Genomic DNA, 19,890 nt, shown 5'->3' with positions numbered 1-19,890 from the left:
CCTGCTTGTGGCCGAGGCCAACAAGTCGAAGCAAGGTTTTATGTGCTGTCCATGTCTAAAATGTAAGAACGAGAAGGATTACTCTTGCTCAAGAGACATTAAGAGCCACCTGCTTCGGTTTGGATTCATGTCCAGCTATAATGTTTGGACCAAGCACGGAGAAGAAGGGGTTATGATGGAAGACGGCGATGAGGAAGAAGATAATGATGACCAGTACCGATCTATGTTCTCTCGAATGCTTTGATACCGCAATGGACGACAATGAAGAAGAAGGAGGTGAAGAACAGGCATCGGATGATCCCGTTGACGATGATCTTCGTCGGGCCATTTCTGATGCAAGAAGAGACCGTGGCACGGATAAGGAGAGGTTGCAGTTCGACAAGATGTTAGAGGACCACCACAAATTGTTGTACCCAGGTTGTGAAGATGGGCATAGAAAGCTGGGTAGCATATTGGAATTGCTGAAATGGAAGGCAGAGGTCGGTGTGACCGACTCGGGATTTGAGAAATTGATGATAATATTAAAGAAGTCTGTTTCCAAGAAATAATGAGTTGCCCGTCAGTACATATGAAGCAAAGAAGCTTATCTCGCCCTCTAGGATTAGATGTGCGAAGATACATGCATGCATTAATGACCGTATCCTCTACCGCGGTGAGAAGTACGAGAATTTGAATAAATGTCCGATATGTGGTGCATTGCGGTATAAGATCAGAAAAGATGACCCCGGTGATGTTGAGGGCGCAGCCACCCAGGAAGAGGGTTCCTGCGAAGGTGATGTGGTATGCTCCAATAATACCACGGTTGAAACGTTTGTTCGAAACAAAGAGCATGCCCAGCTTGTTGCGATGGCACATGGAAGAACGTAAGAAATACGCGATGTTGAGGCACCCCGCTGATGGTCGGCAGTGGAGAAACATCGGGAGAGAGTTCCCGGATTTTGCAGCTGTTATCACCAGATTTTGGCTAAATCAGGAGGTGGGCCGCGATCAAGATGGGCTTGGAAGATTACACGTGGAAGATCTCTGAAGCGGCCTTGTTTGGAGAATTTGGGCTAGATTGCCCATGTATCTTTAATTACAATAGATTGTATCTAGATTAAAAGTTAGAGTTTATCTCGTGCACGGTTTAGTGCACGCCCACATTAGAAAGTCCGCTGGACTATAAATATGTATCCAGGGTTTATGGAATAAACAACAACCAACGTTCAACCACAAACAAATCTCGGCGCATCGCCAACTCCTTCGTCTCGAGGGTTTCTACCGGTAGCACCATGCTGCCTAGATCGCATCTTGCGATCTAGGCAGCACAAGCCTGCCCACGTTGTTCATGCGTTGCTCGTACTGAAGCCTTTTTGATGGCGAGCAACGTAGTTATCTTAGATGTGTTAGGGTTAGCATTGTTCCTCGATTTACATGCTTTCGTTATGCGACCCTTGCACATCTAGCCGCCCTTACACCTATCCTAGGTGTAGGGGCGGCACCCCGCTTGATCATAGTTTAGTAGATCTGATCCGTTACGATTGCTCCTTGTTTCATCAAGGATTAGTTTAACATCCGCGATAGTTAGGCCTTACAAAGGGTTGGAGGATCCAGCCGGCGTGTAGGGTGGCGTTTGCTAGCCCTAGAAAGGATGTTCCGGGGATCAACCTCGTGTTGGTTTTTAGGCCCTGTCTAGGATCGGCTTACGGTCACCGTGCGCGAGCGCGAGGCCCAATCGTGAGTAGGATGATCCGATTATGCGGTGAAAACCCCAAATCGTCGTAGATCTAATCAGCTTTATCTTGATCAAGCAGGACCACCATATATTCGGACACCTCGTCCGGATCATGGGTGGATCGGCTCCTTGAGCCGATTCACAGGATAACCTGAGAGCCGATCGAGGCTCGTATTTAATGTTTACGTGTATGCCATGCAGGAAACTAAGCGAGGCATCATCCACACCTTCCTGACCAGGTATAGGTCAGTGGCACGCCCTGTGATAAACATCGGACGTGCGACCAGGAGGCTTTGCGGGCCGCCGCTCCGAGGGACCGGGGCCAGCCGCAGCCCTAGTTGTTCCCGGCTCTACCGTGTTGACCGTCTCTCGCCCGCCGGGGGTTTCGACGTCAACACATTCTCGGCACGCACCGGTGGGACAACCTTCAACATCCACTACATCGCCGTCTGCATCCGAGATGGCGGAAAGCACTCCGGTCAAGAACGAGGATCTGCCTGATGAACTCAAGAAAAGCATCACGAGATCAAGGCAACCCTCGAAGCCGAACTCATCGGCTCCTTTGAGAAGACCCGTGCGCACGGCAACGAGCTCAATGAAAACACACGTCCGTTGCCTGGCGGCAACATGGTGGATCTCAGCCACTCCTTATGCCAGCCGCAGTTCTCCTTTGGCGTCAACATGGCAGGGCTTGCAAGCCACCATGGCGGAGATGAAGCGAAAGCGGCCACTCCCGTGGCAAGGATAAAGAGGAGGCCGATCCACGCGACCGGCCCCAAGATGATGACAGACGGTACCTGACAGAGGAGGAAATGAGAAGCGTGCGGTATCAACGTCCACTCTCCGAGCACCTCCTCAACAAGTATGAGCAGCAGTACGACCGACGTCGGCACTACGACGTAAATGATGAGAGAAATTGTCGGTCCGATGCAGAGGACAGGAGGTACCGTCAGCATGATAGAAACAACGGCGGGTACAGTCGTCACGCTGAAGGAAGGCCGAGGGGGCAGGATGACATGGATCGGCACTGGGACTGTCCGTTCTTCAAACATTGCTGGGACTCAGGAATGAGCCGATTGCCAACAATCGAGAACTGCCCGTAATGCAAACAAAGGAAGAAGGATGCCGCTAACATGTCCGTGTTCAAGCGTCTAGGGCCTCTCCCGCCTCGGAACAAGCATGCTGAGTCCGCTCGGGTGGAAGATCTCGAGGAGCTAGAGGACGATGATGAAGAAGACAAATATCATCGGCCCGTGTGGTGCCCCGATGGGCTCAGCCGTTCCCGAAGCGAAGGGTTCAGCGTCCGCGTGGGTTGGAAGAAGCTGAAAGATTGTACCTGCACACGCTAAGGAAGGCACGGCCTGATCTCGGCCGCCAAAATTCGGCGAACCCTGGACGAAGAAGGTCGGCCACAAAGAAAAGAGTGGCGCCCCAAGCAGAGGAAAGCCGATGACGATACATCGGCTGGCACAAATATGGTCTTCATTCTTCCAACGGAGTTTAGCGCTCCAAGATTATATGAAGCACCTGTGGCGCAATTAGATCGCGGCCCACGGCCGGTCATCTTTGAGAAGCCGAAAGAAAGAAGTTACAGTGCATCCGAAGGCCCCAGTACTTGCGAGGATACATCAATGGGCAGCCTGTCAACAAGATGTTGGTGGACACCGGAGCGGAAGTTAACATTATGCCATACTCCATGCTACGTCGGTTGGGACGCTCCAGCTCGGATCTGATCAAGACCAACGTAACACTGAGCGATTTCAACGGCCAAGCATCTGACGCGCAAGGTGTTCTGAATGTGGATCTGACCGTAGGAAGGAAAACTCGTCCCTACGACGTTCTTTATCGTCGACAAGCAAGAGTACCTACGCTGTCCTACTAGGGAGAGATTGGATCCACGCCAACCGTTGCATTCCATCCACGATGCACCAATGCCCGATACAATGGGATGGAGATGAAGTAGAAGTCGTCCACGCAGATGATTCGACCGAGGTTTCAACAGCTGGCATGGACGTTCGGGAGACATCGGGCCAAGAGCCACTCGTGCATCAACCCGGACGATCGCGAGCGCATCGACGTGACAAAGAACGGGGTTAGGCTGGTTTTATCCACAGGCCCGACCGTGTAACAAAGCAAACGTCGATGAACAAACGTGGCGTGGCTGATCCTTGGGATCGGCCCCAAAAATTTATGAAGGAACATCACAAAACCTTCACCGAGCAAGCAAACGTGGAGGCCGATTCCAGCAATCGGCCAAAATTATCCTCACCATCCATTCTGCCTGGGTTCAACATGTTATCCAACCAGAGCCGATGCCATCAATTCCCTTGACAGAATCGGCTCGGGGGGCACCCAGGTGGATAGAACACGAGGATATGCAGTAGAAGTGTCTCATCCTTTGGTGATGGGTATTAAAGTATGGGGGCCGACGCATAAATCGGCCGTAAAAAATTCAAAAAAAATTTAAGCACAGCCGACGTTTAGACATCGACTTAAGGATCAATGGAGCAGGAAGTGGATCTTCTCTTCGAGGACCCCTAATTCCCGTTGGCAAGTCTTCAAGTTCAGCCTAAGACCAGGAGAACAGCCGATGACGAAGCAATCGGTTGTAATGTTTTGACCAAGGTGGTGACTTGGTAGCTATTACTTCCAGGGGGTGTTACGTCCAGAGTTTTGGAGGGCATCAGAAGTTCAAAAACATCCCCACCGGGAGTTGCCTCAGCCTGCCAAAGACGATGAGCCGATCTGATCAGCCAGGTGCAAGATGTGAGCTGGAGAAGCTCGGGGGGGGGGGGCAGCTCGCCCTGAAATTTCTTCGCTCTAAAGAACCGATTTTTGTTGGAATCGGCTGATGCTGCATTACGAGTTGGAAACCGAGGATGACCGACGTGGTCGGCTCACTGCTATTCTCGCCCCGACTGAAGCTCGGGGGCAGCTTACCCCGAAGGATCCTTTGCTACGTGAAGCCGATTTTGTTGGAATCGGCTGGCTCGCATCACAACTTGTCCGAAGAATGGGGCTGATATTGCAAAATTATCGAGTCTCAAGCATGCCGGTCGATTCAGCTGACAAGCCCGGGGGCTCTGTCGTAGACACCTGCCTGAAGCCAGATTGCCAGCCTGGTAGATGGGCTGGTTAGATTCATAATCAGGTTTAATGATCCCTTTTGAGGTGTTTCGTGATGCAGAGCCGATGCACGGTCATCGACCTTAGTACAAGTGCGCAAAGTTGCCAGGTTGCCAGTTCAGCAAGCACTATCAGAGGAATGTTGGCATGCAAGTCAGCCTTGTCCATGGAGCTGTGGGTAATCATCCACCGTATCGACTGCCAACGGAAGAAAGGTGATCGGCTGGTGGCCCTGCAGGATAGCTCTCTTGGACGTGATCGAGCCCGCCCTGAAATGTCGATGATCTGGGAAACCGATTTGCTGGAATCGGCTGATGCGGCACCACAGTTGGGAAGCTGGTGATGGTCCATTAGGCTGGTCCATTTTTTATCCTCGCCTTGGCTGAGGCTCGGGGGCAGCTCGCCCTCAAGGTATAGCCGATTTTGTCGAAATCGGCTCACTCTTCATCACAGCTCGTTTGAAAGATGGTGAATTATTGCAGAAGGAAACTGCCGGAGCTGAGTGAGCGGAATTTGGAGAGGATAATGCGGCAGAAGAGTGTCTGAAATTTAAAGTTAATAAGGAGACTGGACATTATTTCAGGGGTTTTGCCGCTAAGTTTAACATGCCATCCTGTGAGGTCTGCATTTACAAGTCCTAGGATTTGCGCGATTATGGCTTGGCCTTGTTTGACCGGGAGTTTGGGTCCGGATGGATCTATCTCGAAATTTATCGTGAGGGACCGATGCGCTGCCGTCGGCTCACTGGGCTTTGACCAAAATTGACAATCGGCAGAATCAGCACGAAGGACAATCGGCTAAATTATCCTAAGGGAAATCGGCAAAATCAAATTGGGGAATTTCTTCATTGATAAACCAGATTTCTTACACAGAAGAGCTGATTGCTCTCAAAAGGGAGTACTAAGGGGATACATTGCCCCGTCTATCGCTACCGATCCTATGCTAAGGGCCCTATCTACGGGCCGTTGCTGCCCTCGTCGCCGCCGTCATCGCCGCTGCCGGCGCTGCTCCCGGCCGGCTCGTCGTCGCTCGCTCCGGCCGGCCGCCGGCAGGACCTTCGTTGTCCTCGTCTTCCTCGTCGTCGTCGTCGTCGTCGCTGTCGAAGTCACTCAGATTCCCCGGCCAGGGGCAATGGCGCTTGGCCGGCGGCTCGTCGGGGAAGCTGTCGTCGTCGTCGTCCTCCTCTTCCTCCTCCTTCACCTCCTCGGAGGTGGTGAAGTCGTCCCAGGAGAAGCGATCGTCATCGCTCTCCTCCTCCGATTCCCCGTCGGCGAGGAAGCGGAGGTCACTCTCCCCATCCGTCGAGGATTTGTCATCCTCCGACCAGAGGGAGAAGTCATGGCTCGACTCCTCCCCGGCCTCAATGGCGCGGCGGATGTTGGCCGCGTGGACCTCCGCCGGGTTCGGCTCCGGCGTCGGCTCGCGAGACGAAGAGGACTGGGTGGAAAGATCCGACGAGGCGGAGGAGGAAGAAGACATTGTGGCAGAGGAGGGTTTTTTGGAAGTGCTAATGCGAAGAGGATGAAGAGGAGAACTGTTCGATGCGGTTAAATGAAAGGAGATGGGGATTTAATTTTCGAGCAGTTTTCGAGGACATGGTGCCAAAACTGTCAAATCATGCAGAGAAGTTGGGAAGGCAAGTCGTCATGATGAAGCATACTGCGACGGTTCTGCTCTGCCACGACATGACCGCTCGGAGAAAAAACAGAGTGGTTTTGAAATTATCATTACCAAAACCAGGGGGGCATGTGTTATCACCAGATTTTGGCTAAATCAGGAGGTGGGCCGCGATCAAGACAGGCTTGGAAGATTACACGTGGAAGATCTCTGAAGCGGCCTTGTTTGGAGAATTTGGGCTAGATTGCCCATGTATCTTTAATTACAATAGATTGTATCTAGATTAAAAGTTAGAGTTTATCTCGTGCACGGTTTAGTGCACGCCCACATTAGAAAGTCCGCTGGACTATAAATATGTATCCAGGGTTTATGGAATAAAAAACAACCAACGTTCAACCACAAACAAATCTCGGCGCATCGCCAACTCCTTCGTCTCGAGGGTTTCTACCGGTAAGCACCATGCTGCCTAGATCGCATCTTGCGATCTAGGCAGCACAAGCCTGCCCACGTTGTTCATGCGTTGCTCGCACTGAAGCCTTTTTGATGGCGAGCAACGTAGTTATCTTAGATGTGTTAGGGTTAGCATTGTTCCTCGATTTACATGCTTTCGTTATGCGACCCTTGCACATCTAGCCGCCCTTACACCTATCCTAGGTGTAGGGGCGGCACCCCGCTTGATCATAGTTTAGTAGATCTGATCCGTTACGATTGCTCCTTGTTTCATCAAGGATTAGTTTAACATCCGCGATAGTTAGGCCTTACAAAGGGTTGGAGGATCCAGCGGCGTGTAGGGTGGCGTTTGCTAGCCCTAGAAAGGATGTTCCGGGATCAACCTCGTGTTGGTTTTTAGGCCCTGTCTAGGATCGGCTTACGGTCACCGTGCGCGAGCGCGAGGCCCAATCGTGAGTAGGATGATCCGATTATGCGGTGAAAACCCCAAATCGTCGTAGATCTAATCAGCTTTATCTTGATCAAGCAGGACCACCATATATTCGGACACCTCGTCCGGATCATGGGTGGATCGGCTCCTTGAGCCGATTCACAGGATAACCTGAGAGCCGATCGAGGCTCGTATTTAATGTTTACGTGTATGCCATGCAGGAAACTAAGCGAGGCATCATCCACACCTTCCTGACCAGGTATAGGTCGGGTGGCACGCCCTTGTGATAAACATCGGACGTGCGACCAGGAGGCTTTGCGGGCCGTCGCTCTGAGGGACTGGGGCCAGCCGCAGCCCTAGTTGTTCCCGGCTCTACCGTGTTGACCGTCTCTGCCCGCCAGGGGGTTTCTGACGTCAACAGCAGCTGAGGCAAGGAACTTATACTTTGGTCTAAGTACAGATGGCATGAATCCTTTTGGGGAGCAGAGCTGCAGTCACAGCACCTGGCCCGTGACTCTATGTATCTACAACCTTCCTCCTTGGTTGTGCATGAAGCGGAAGTTCATTATGATGCCGGTGCTTATCCAAGGCCCAAAGCAACCGGGCAACGACATTGATGTGTACCTAAGGCCATTAGTCGATGAACTTTTGGAGTTGTGGGCCAAACCAGGTGTACGTGTGTGGGATGAGCACACCGAGCAAGAATTTGACCTACGAGGGTTGCTATTCGTAACCATCAATGATTGGCCTGCTCTCGGTAACATTTCGGGACGGACGAACAAAGGATACAATGCATGCACACACCTGTTTAGATGAGACTCGAAAGTAAATATTTGGGAAAAAGCGGAAAAGTTGTGTACCCGTTCAATCGTCATTACCTTCCGCGCAAGCATCCCTTAAGGAAAAAGGAAAGCATTTCGATGGCGAGTGCGGACCGCCGTCCGAAGCCCTGTCCCCGTAGTGGTGCTGATATATTTGACATGGTCAAGGATTTAAATGTTATCTTTGGAAAGGGTCCAGGCAGTCGACCTGTTCCGAAAGACGCTGACGGACACGCGCCCATGTGGAAGAAGAAATCTATTTTTTGGGAGCTAGAATACTGGAAAGTCCTGGAAGTCCGCTCTGCAATCGACGTGATGCACCTGACCAAGAATCTTTGTGTGAATATTCTAGGTTTTCCGGGCGTGTATGGAAAGACAAAAGATACACCGAAGCACGGGAGGACCAGGAACTTCATAAAGGACGAAACGGCAAACATCCAGTGGCAGTTTGTAGGGCCTCGCCAGCCTACGCTCTTACCAAACAAGAGAAGGAGATCTTTTTTGAAGCCCTATTCAGTATCAAGGTTCCGTCCGGTTTCTCGTCGAATATAAAGGGGATAGTAAATATGAAGGAGAAAAAATTCCAAAACCTGAAGTCCCATGACCGTCACGTGCTTATGACACAATTGCTTCCGGTTGCATTGAGGGGACTTCTACCGGAAAATGTTCGACTAGCCATTGTGAAGATATGTGCATTCCTCAACGCAATTTCTCGGAAGGTAATGGATCCGTAAACTTTGTCGGGATTACAGGAAGATGTGGTCCAATGTCTTGTCGCCTTCGAGTTGTTGTTCCCACCATCCTTCTTCAATATTATGACGCACCTCCTCGTTCACCTAGTTGAAGAGATTAGAATTCTCGGTCCCGTATTTCTACACAATATGTTCCCATTCGAGAGGTTCATGGGAGTCTTAAAGAAATATGTTCATAACCGAGCTAGGCCGGAAGGAAGTATCTCAAAGGGCTACGGAACCGAGGAGGTCATTGAGTTTTGTGTTGACTTTCTTCCCGACCTTAAGCCGATTGGTGTTCCCGAATCTCGGTATGAGGGGAGGCTGATCGGAAAAGGCACACTAGGAAGGAAATCAATGGTGTGCAGGGACAAGATTTCTTTCAATCAAGCACACTACACAGTTCTATACAATTCCATCTTGGTGGCTCCGTACATCGAGAAACATAAGAATGCTTTACGAGAAATAAAACCGGGGCAACCCGAGTCCTTGATTACATGTCAACACATGAATACCTTCGGCAGTTGGTTGCAAAGACATCTCATTAATGACCCATCTGTTGTGGAGCAACTGTTCTTGTTGGCCGAGGTTACCATCTTCAAACATATGTACATTCCAAGGGTACGAGATAAATGGGAATACATTTTACACGATCGACCAAGATAAAAAGAGCACCAACCAAAACAGCGGTGTCCGCTTCGATGCAAAAGACGAGAATGGGCAGACCACCACATATTATGGATACATAGAGGAGATATGGGAACTTGACTATGGTCCCACTTTTAAGGTCCCTTTGTTTCGGTGCAAATGGGTGAAGCTCAGCGGTATACATATTGATGATAAGTACGGTATGATAATAGTGGATCCCAACAATCTTGCGTACCTTGACGAGCCATTTGTCCTAGCCAGCGAGGTGGCTCAAGTTTTCTACGTGAAGGACATGTCTAGCAAATCAAGAAAAAGAAATCAACAAAAGAATACATCAACCGAGGAGCCAAAGCGCCACATAGTTCTTTCGGGGAAAAGAAACATCGTGGGAGTGGATGACAAGACAGACATGTCGGAAGATTATAATAGGTTTAAAGAAATTCCGCCCTTCACGGTGAAAATTGACCCAAGCATCTTACTAAATGATGAAGATTCTCCATGGCTACGGCGTAGAAGATCACAACACTAGATGGCGATGTAATAATGTATTCTTCATATATAGTTCCCAAGACAATCTCTACATTTATGTAATAATGAGAACCCTTTCCCCAACACTCGTTAGAGGAGACGGAGTATTCTTTCATATAATGTATTCTTTCACGGGCTTGCAGGGAAATTGAGGAGCAGCTTCCGAAGATGCCGTAGGGCGTGTGCACCAACGACATCTTCGAGAAGCTGCGCCACGGGAGATTTCCCAACCCTTTCCTTCATCCATGGGAATGAAACTGTGCTTGGCTTGTTGATCTGCTTGGCAAGGCGTATTGATGCTCCTTTTATAGGCACGGCACCGCTTCTACTTTGTCTTGTTCCTTCGACATGCTTTATCTCATCGAGCAGTGCGTCCACCCACGCTTCCTTATCCTGCCGACAGCTTTAGTCCCGGTTGCAGCCACCAACCGTGACAAAAGGTTACCGACGCATCCTTATCCTGCCGACAGCTTTAGTCCCGGTTGCAGCCACCAACCGTGACAAAAGGTTACCCGCACATCATCCCCCCGGATAAGGCCCTCCTAGATAAGCCTCCCCGCTCTTTTGTCCCGGTTTGAGCCTCCACCCGGGATGAAAGTTTCGCGCGCCACTTCGTTCCCGCCTATTTTCTTCCCGCATTCCCGCCATTTTTCCACTATATATATGTAGGCCTTGGACTCATATCCGCAAACCTCATCACTCTCTCCCATGGCTTCCATCGTATGTCTAACACCCCGGGAGGCGGAGGCGCTTTGCGCCTCGAACTACCCCTGCCCGCCCGGCTACCGCGTCCCGACCGGCTGGTTGCTGAGCGTCGGAGGCGTACCGGTCCCTCCTATCCCCGTAGGTGTGCCACGCGAGATGGCCATCACGAACCACTACTATTTCGAGCTCACGCCTGAGCAGCGGAGGAATCCACTGTGGCATCCCGACTACAGCCCGACTTGGGACAGCTTCTTCATCAATCGGCGTGAGAGGGCGGTTGCCAGGTACGAGGAGGACGGCCCGCCATCTTCGAACTTCAACGAGGCCGACCGTCGGATGTGGTGGCGCGGCCGGACTCTCCAGAGCGTCATGGCCTATCGTGGCCCCCGCCTGCGCTACCCTCAATCCCAGCCCACGCGTGGTCATCCGCCGAGGTTCGACAACCGCGACCCCGATGCTAGCGACGCTGACGTCGGCGACTTTGATGACTACAGTGGCGACGTGTATAGGACTAGGCACGACTATGATTGAATGGCTCCAACATTCGAATCTGGCCATGTATCTTATTTTTCAGCTTGAGCTCCGTACTTTAATTTCAGTTCAATCGTAATAAATTTCGTGTCAACCACTTTATTGAACAAAAACAACCGACAACGACTTTATAAACTAAATTTAAAATAATAGAACCGACAACGACTTTATTGAAATTACAATAAAATAGATAAATTACTAGTCTAGTCTCTACTCGTCGTCGGAGGTTGTCTCCGTCCAAAGGTCATCCCACCGAGGGTCGTTTTCGGTCCAAGTTGTATTCGAGTTCTCGAGCTCGAAGGCGGCGACGGCCCGACGGTGGCGCTCGTTGGACCTTCGTTGTGCCCTAAGGTTAGCAAAGAACGCGTCGGGGGACCGCGCCCTCCACCGGCGCATCAACCGCTCGTCGCGCTCGGCGATGGCGATCCCGCTGCGCACTCGGCGATGCCGACGACGGTCCTCGTCGGTGACGAGGCACGACGGTGGCGCGAGGAACTCCGCCTCCTCTAGCGATTCAACATCCGGGAAGTTCATGTCGTGCCCTGGCCGCCGAAAGCGCCACGCCGCCGCGTCGTAAGCGCGCGCCGCCTCTTCCGGCGTGTTGTACGTGCCGAGGGTGAGGCGGAAGCCACCGGCGCGTATCTCGGCGGTGAACCTACCGCTCGGACGCACTCGAACGCCACGGAAACCGGACGCCCCTCGACGACATGGAGGCATCCCGGAGATGAATGAGCGGAGGCGGTGGCGACGTGTGGTTGCGCCCGCACTCGTCGCTCTATATAGCGCACGCGGGGCATGGCACGTGTCAGCGGTGGCTACACGTCGCACGCCGGCATCGGCGGGGCGAGGCACGTGTCAGCGGTGGCTACACGTCGCACGCCGGCGTCGGCGCGGCGAGGCACGTGGAAGAGGTGGCGACACGTGGCACGGGGACGCGACACGAGTGGATATGATGCGTTTTATATGATGCGAGATGCAAATAGTTATATGGATGTCATATTCATGTTCATTGGATTTTTCTGATCAATTTTCATATATAAAACTTTTCTTTTTGAGTTACCATTTAAAAGTTATTGAAATAATAGTTTTTGTTAAAAAAAACAGAAAAACAAAAAACAGAAAAAACAGAAAAACAAAAACGGTTATTTAACGGCTGCAGGCCTGATCCGCGTCCAACGGCTCCAGGCCGTTGGATTCAAACGGCCGGAGCCGTTGGATGCGCTTCACGCGGATCGGCCGCCTCCCCCTCCCACCCCCTTTTGTCGCGGGTTGAGCCACGGCCCGCGATAAAAGGACCCCCCTTTTGTCGCGGGTGGTGGCACGACCCGCGATAAAAGGGGGGCCTTTTATCACGGGTCGTGCCACCACCCGCGACACCCGGAGGCCATTCCTTAGCAAAAATCGCGCCGCCAAGCTGCCCAAATCCACCGCCGCCGCCGGCCATCTTCGCGCCGCCGTCGCGCGCCTCCCTCTACCGCGCCGCCGTCGATCTCCTCTGCCGCGCCGTCGCCGCCACCGGCCTCCTCGAGCTGCCGCGCGCGATTTCCTCTGCTGCGCGCGCCGCCGTGCCGCGCGCGCGCCGGACAATCTCCTTCGCCGCGCGCCCCGCCGCCGCCCCGTGCCCGTGCCGGCCCAGCCGCCGCGCCGCCGCGCCCCCTCCGCAGGTAGCCGTACGTCTGCGCCGGCGCCGGCGCCCCCGGCCGGCCCTTTTTTTTAATTTTTTTTTCTTAGTTAGATAATTAGTTAGATAATTTTGTATGTTAGTTTAAATTTTGTTGTATATAGACATTTTGTTGTAATTAGTTAGTTAGTTTATTTTTGTAATTAGTATGTAATTAGTTAGTTTATTTTTGTAAGTATTTTGTTGTAATTAGTTAGTTTATTTTTGTTGTAATTAGTTAGTTCAAATTTGTAGTTTAAATTTTGTAAGTATTTTGTTGTAATTAGTTAGTTTATTTTTGTTAAATGTAATTAGTTAGTTCAAATTTGTAGTTTAAATTTTGTTGTAACCGCCGACACCCCTCTCGCAAACACACCCCTCTCGCAAACACCCGCCGAGACCCCTCTCGCAAACAACTGACGTCGACTCCCTCCCCCCTCGCAAAAACCCGTCGCCGACACCCTCCCCCTCTCGCAAACACGCGCCCTCTCCCGCTCGCAAACACGCGCCGACACCCCTCTCCCTCTCGCAAACACGCGCCGCCGACACCCTCTCCCTCTCGCAAACACGCGCACTCTCCCTCTCGCAAACACGCGCCGACACCCCTCTCCCTCTCGCAAACACGCGCCGCCGAGACCCTCTCCCTCTCGCAAACACGCGTCGCCGACACCCCTCTCCCTCTCGCAAACACGTGTCGCCGATTAGGGTTAGGGTTTGGTTTGTGTTTGATTAGGGTTAGGGTTTGGTTTGTGTTTGAACATTTACTTATCGATTTAATTCTTTTGCGAAACAATGGATCAATTCGAACGGGACTTGGAACAGGAAGACATATTCGCGGACATAATCCGCGATGGTACGAAGCCGACCGAGCCGACTCCGGTGATGGAGAAGCCCGCGGCTCCGGTGATGGAGAAGCCGACGGCTCCGGTCATGGAGAAGCCGACGGCTCCGGTGATGGAGAAGCCGACGGAGCCGGTGACGGAGAAGCCGACGGCTCCGGTGACGGAGAAGCCGACGGCTCCGGTCATGACGAGGTATTAATGGAATTCTATATGTACATATGTATTGAGGCATTAGTATAGAGGCATTAATGAAATTCTATATGTATTCTCTTAGGCCTCCAAAGATAAGATAGAGAAACGAGGCCCGGCAAAGAAGTTGAGCAAAAAAGACCACTTCACAATTGAAGCTATATCACCGGAAGGCCAACCGGTGGTACCCGCGAGTGTCGGAGTGACATTCAAAAATCAGTGCGGAGTTGTGGTTAGAGATCGTATCCCGATCACCGTCGGAGAATGGAACAAGACCAAGAATGTGACCGAAAATCAGGTTGCCGATAGGTACAAAGACACACTTTTCAGCGACCTCATGGCACATTTCACTTTGCCAGATTTGGGATCGGAGTCTGAGAATGCTAAGCAGCGGGCGCTAGTGAAGAAATGGGCTCTTAAGAAGATGGGGGAACTTTTCCAGGCGTATAAGAACCGGTTATGGCAAAATTATAAGAAAGACAAGAAGCCTCCATTATTCGAGAACTACCTAGCGAAGCAGGAGCATAACCGGGAAGAATTTGTGAGGTACAAAGAATCGAGGAGGCTGTGAACTCGTCAACGAAAAACAAGAAGAATGCAAGCGAAAAGAAATATCACCATCATACGGGGCGAGGGGGCTACTGGAGGGGCCATGCCTAAGTGGGATGCACAAGAGGCTGAGATGGAGCTGAAGGGGATCACTCCAGTAACCCACGCGAGAAGGATGGGACACTAGGGCTCGAAATTGGTTCCTCGCGCATGGCTGTGAGTATGACATGAAGACAGGGAACATTGTTGAAAGTGACACCAGTGGTTAGGGTACCCGGGCAAAAATGGATTGAAGTGACGGCAGATATAAAGGCGGGAAAACTTAAGTTTGCTCCCGACGGAGAGAAAGATTTGTCGACGCTTGTCCTCGGTAATCCCGAGAAGGGAGGACGAACAAGAGGCTTCGGCCCTAGTGTTCCATGGTCGCTTGGGTTTCCGGCCGACGCGGAGACTTATAGAAGCCGAGCGAGAGCTAAACAACGCCATCTGGAGGTGCAGAATGACCAGATGGCCGAGTTCCAACGCCGACTTGACCAGCAGCAGCGGGAGCTTCAGCAGCAGCAGCGGGAGATAAATGAACTAAAAGGACACCACCCGCCAGATAATACCGCTGACATATCTCAGCGACGAGACAACAGCGTGGCCGACTCGGAGGCCCCTTCTACACGGATGATGATAGATGCCGGTCCTGGCGACCCCTTGGATGGAATCAAGGAGCAAACACCTTGTGATCTCCATGAGGTGTTCAGGAAGGTTTCTGTTAAGGTGGTGGTCGGCTATGTCTTACCGGCATTTGGACCTGAAGGTGAGCCGGCAACATGGCATGGCAATACGATTCCAGCTGGCTATGCTCGTGTCGGGGTGGATTCAGTTGTCCCGTCGTGGGGGGCATTGGAGCTCGATATCCCTGGAGGTGATGGGGGCTTACACTCGGAGAGGTGCTCGGGAGAAGTCATTCTCTCGGGAAAAGAAGAACATCAAGCTGCCGAGCTGGGTAGCCCCTAGTACCCGCCGTCCGAGCAGGTCACCATCACCTCCTCCGGATGATCGCAGGCCACCATCACCTCCTCCTACTGATCACATGTCGCCACCATCACCCCATGGGTACGACGTCGACCACGACATCGGTAGTCCATCTCCATCTCCAGCCGCCGCCGCCTCCACCCAAAAAGACTCGGAATGCACCCAGCCGGAAGCGTTTCAAGAGTCCCGTCCGCAAGAGGTCGCCCCTCCCAAAAGTACCAAAGGTTCCTCCCCCCGTCCTTACGATCGTACTCCGGAGGAAAATGATGCCATTGTTAAGAAAATCAATTATGATTTTTTTCATAAGCCAAAACCTCCTGCGCCGTAGCCATACACGAGAGAAGCAAATAGCATATGCTACTAGTTTTCCGAACACACCATCGCAGTATGACTTACACGAGAAGAAGGATGACTATACACGCACTCTTGCGAAGGTAATTGACCAAAAGAAGGCTGAAAAGGCTAAGGAGAAGGACATTGCCGGCACGAGCAAATCATCGGCTAGTAGTGCAACCGAGAATAAGTCAACTTCAACAAGTGCACCCCTCAAGGCCAAGCCAACGACAAAAGGCAAAAAGAGAAAGGAAGTTCCCCTCCTCGGTGCTCAGCCCAAACAATCGATCCCAAGCACTCAAAGTGCTTAATGTTCCCAAGCTGTACCAGGAACAGGGTGGTTTCGATATGGAAGAAGCTGCAAAGCTAGCGGCTGCCTGTGACGTTACCGTGGAGGAATTGCTGTCTCGCAGCAGATTGTGCACTACCCACTCGCTGATATAGCTCCTAAATTTGTCTACGGGGCCGACTTGGTCAGCACAGAGCAGCTGCATAAACTGCCAACAGATATGCGGAATTTGCATCAGTGGTACTTTGATGCATGCAAGGAGAACATAATGTACATCGTGGCGAGTATACCATGGGAATATTACTACCGAAAGGAGGAGATCCATATTGAGATGAATGAACTCTGGCAGTTATTCAATCTAGATGCCCTCGACAAATCTCTCATGAGTTGCTATTGCTTGTAAGTTGTTAACTACATATAAGTTCATTTTCATTCAGTTCATGTTCGTTTTCATTGCATATATATACTCATTATATCTTATGTGTTCTCTTATGCGGACTGAAGATCAGTGAATGCGAAGTAATAATATTATCAATGTTGGGTTTATTGACCCGGATAAAATACATGTTGAAACGGTGAAGCATAAACGCGAAGAAACGGGGGAAACCTACTAAGGTTTTTGGGGGAGCAATATTTCTGTGATTCAATATTGTTTCCTTACAACTACGAGTGAGAGTCTTAATGATCTTTTATGCACATTCAATTTTTCTTACTCGATGTTAAGTGTAATTCCCGACGTATATGCATAACATGTGCAGCTTCCACTCGGATTCTACTAGACATTCAACCTGATAAGGGAATAGTTGAAGTAAAAGACCCACCGAGTAGAGGCGTGGACGGGTTCAAGGACTTGCGAAGTTGCTCCAAGTGTAATTTCCTTCATCGCCGCGCTTTATCATTCGTGAGATATCAATTAATTATCCACTCATTCAATCATTCTTTTGCACTGGCAGGGCTTGGACCGCTTTCAAGAGACATCGTAAGGACGGTACCCGGGCGGAGAAGCTAACATTTACTCTCTGTACCGTGCCCCCAGCAGCCACAAGGGACGAATCTATGTAGATACTACGTTTGCGAGTCCATTCGCATGTTAACCACTGAGAAGCAGAACAATAATAAATTCAACGTAAGCAATAACATTCACAACTTTATTTATTATCATCAATATTTCGTTATCAAGACTGATATAGTTATACTCATCTCATTTTCGTATATAGGTCGACTTCATGCGGGACGGACTCCAACCAAAGGAACACGCACTAGGAATCGCGGAGGAACTGGCGGGACTTTTGATTAAAGAAGTACTAAACAACAAAGGCTTGTTTAGTCCAAATAGATGCTCTACCTCCAAGTAGACGGTCGTTAGTACCGCTTGTCGATCGTGAGCTAAATGTATATATGTAGGGAATCTACGAATATGTGTAAGGGGAATCGACTTTTGCTTCCAATATTTGTTTGATCGATCTATATATATATATTGAATGAACGTGTACAACTTCTAGTAGCGTACAAATATATGCAACTTCTATTTTAGAACGAAAAAAATGAAATAACAGGCGGTCGGTGGGGGGGGGGGGAGGGGTGTTGCACCCCTCAAACCCTAAAGCAGCAGCGTTGTGCGCGCGCCACGTAGAGGGCCTTTTGTCGCGGGTGGTAATACCGCCCGCGACAAAAGGGCTTGTGCCGTGCGCGCCCCGCGGCTGCGACGTGGTGGACCTTATGTCGCGGGTCGTAAGTGACCCGCGACAAAAGGTTGACCCTTTTGTCGCGCCACCTTTGTCGCGGCTGGCCGCTCGCGACAAAAGGGCCTTACCACCCGGAACAAAAGGCCTGTTATCTACTAGTGAATACACGTGAGCATGTTGCAAGTCGAATGTTGCATCTACTAGCTAGGTGGCAAATACGTGAGCAGTGGCCAGAATCAGATGGATCAATTGCATCACGGTCATGTTTAGGCGTTTAGTGTTGAAATGAATTGCGATTTGCTAGGAGAGGCCCGTTCATCCCAGCTCTGCATGGTCCATAACGGGACGACCGACGAGGACCCGCGCGAGAATTTGCCGATTGAAGCCATGATTGATGGAATACATGTGATATCGATTTGTTATTAAAACTAGAGAGGAGAAAAGACTTCATACGTGAAAATCCTTTTCTCCTCATCTTTGCGCAATGGTATTTTCAATTTCTTAATGTGTGAGCAGCTGGTCCCGGTCCACATCAGCAAAACAACGGTGATAGGTGGGTCGCACCTGCCAGTTCTTGTGTCAATTTGTTATGAATTAGCAATTAGTGTTTTATGTGAAAATTTTGGTAAAATATGATAGTTTTTTATTCCCAAAACACAAAGTGGTACTAAAATAGACATTTAGTGGAGAATGTGGTGGTTCTGGGCTAACAACTCCCGGCTTGCTCACCGGTCTCATTCGTCGTTGGTGTTGCACGGCAGACATCGTCATGGAGCCGCTTGATGGTAGGCAGGTATCCATGTCGTAGAAAGGTGTTAGATGGTTCGTGCGGTTGGCGTGGAGGAGCATGTTGATGTCCAAATACGTGAGTATGTTGCATGTCGAATGTTGCATCTACAAGCTGGCAAATACGTGAGCAAGTGGACAAAATCAGATGGATTAATTGCATCACGGTCATGTTTAGCGTTGAAATGTATTGCTAGGAGGCCCGTTCATCCCAGCTCTGCATGGTCAATAACGCGACGACCGCTAAATCTAATTCTTGCCCGCGCACGTTCTGGAGTTACGGAGTGCTCACTCGTCGTTACCGTTCGATCTGATTTGTGTGGACGTGGGTGGACGCGAGTCGGTGTGGGGACCAACTTGGCTCCACGTGTTCACACGTGAAGGAGTCCTGCAGCGATCACACGTGAAAGAATTGAAAAACTTCTTCCATTCACTTAATATCACCAAGGGCGCGAATTGGGCGCCGGTGCCTCGCGATGCTAAATTTTTTTGGCGTGGGATCCGCCTGTCAGTGACGCCAGGGCGCCGCGCGGGATATTTTACCGCCACGACGCTCCCGCCACGACGCTGCGTGGGAAATTCTCCCGCCGCGACACCGCGCGGGAGGTTTCCCGCCTCGCCGGCGGTCTATATTATCCCTCTTCCCCTGCCTCATAGTGGAAAAACCCTAGGAAAATAGCACAATGTTTGATTTGTGGGTCGAGATGACGCTAGAGGCGGCCGTAGAAGTCGCGGAGGCGGACCCGCAGCTCGCAAAGTACGAGGCGTGGGAGGATGCGGCGCTAGCGGCGACCGTAGATGCCTACGACGCGGGTGAGCGACAGCGCCATGAGGAGGAGAACCGGGTTGCGCTCGAGGCGACGGAGCGGCTGGAGTTCATGGAGGCGCGGCGACGGCGGCGGGAGGAGCTGACCCATCGCCGGTGGGAGGTGCGCCATGAGGGGGTGGGAGGAGTTTGCGCTGCGGCGATTGCAGCGGGAGGAGACGCAGATTCCGAAGGAAGTCTGCAAGCGGCGGCGTTTGGCGGAGCTGCAGTGCAGCTCCGCTTACAGAGGCAGGAGTTAGATCACCGTCGACGACGGGAGGACCTGGAGCGGCAGCGGCTCTAAGCGGTGTGCTAGGATTTTCGATGCCCGGAGATTTCTCCAGCGAAGTTTTTTTCCGCGAGCTTGTGAGTAGGATGAGTTGCGATTGAGGCTATCATGGAGGCGTTGGAACGAAAATACTACTAGT

This window comes from Lolium rigidum, chromosome 2, assembly GCF_022539505.1.
Source record: "Lolium rigidum isolate FL_2022 chromosome 2, APGP_CSIRO_Lrig_0.1, whole genome shotgun sequence".
NCBI lineage: Eukaryota > Viridiplantae > Streptophyta > Magnoliopsida > Poales > Poaceae > Lolium > Lolium rigidum.
Note: the sequence above shows the minus strand (reverse complement) of the source record.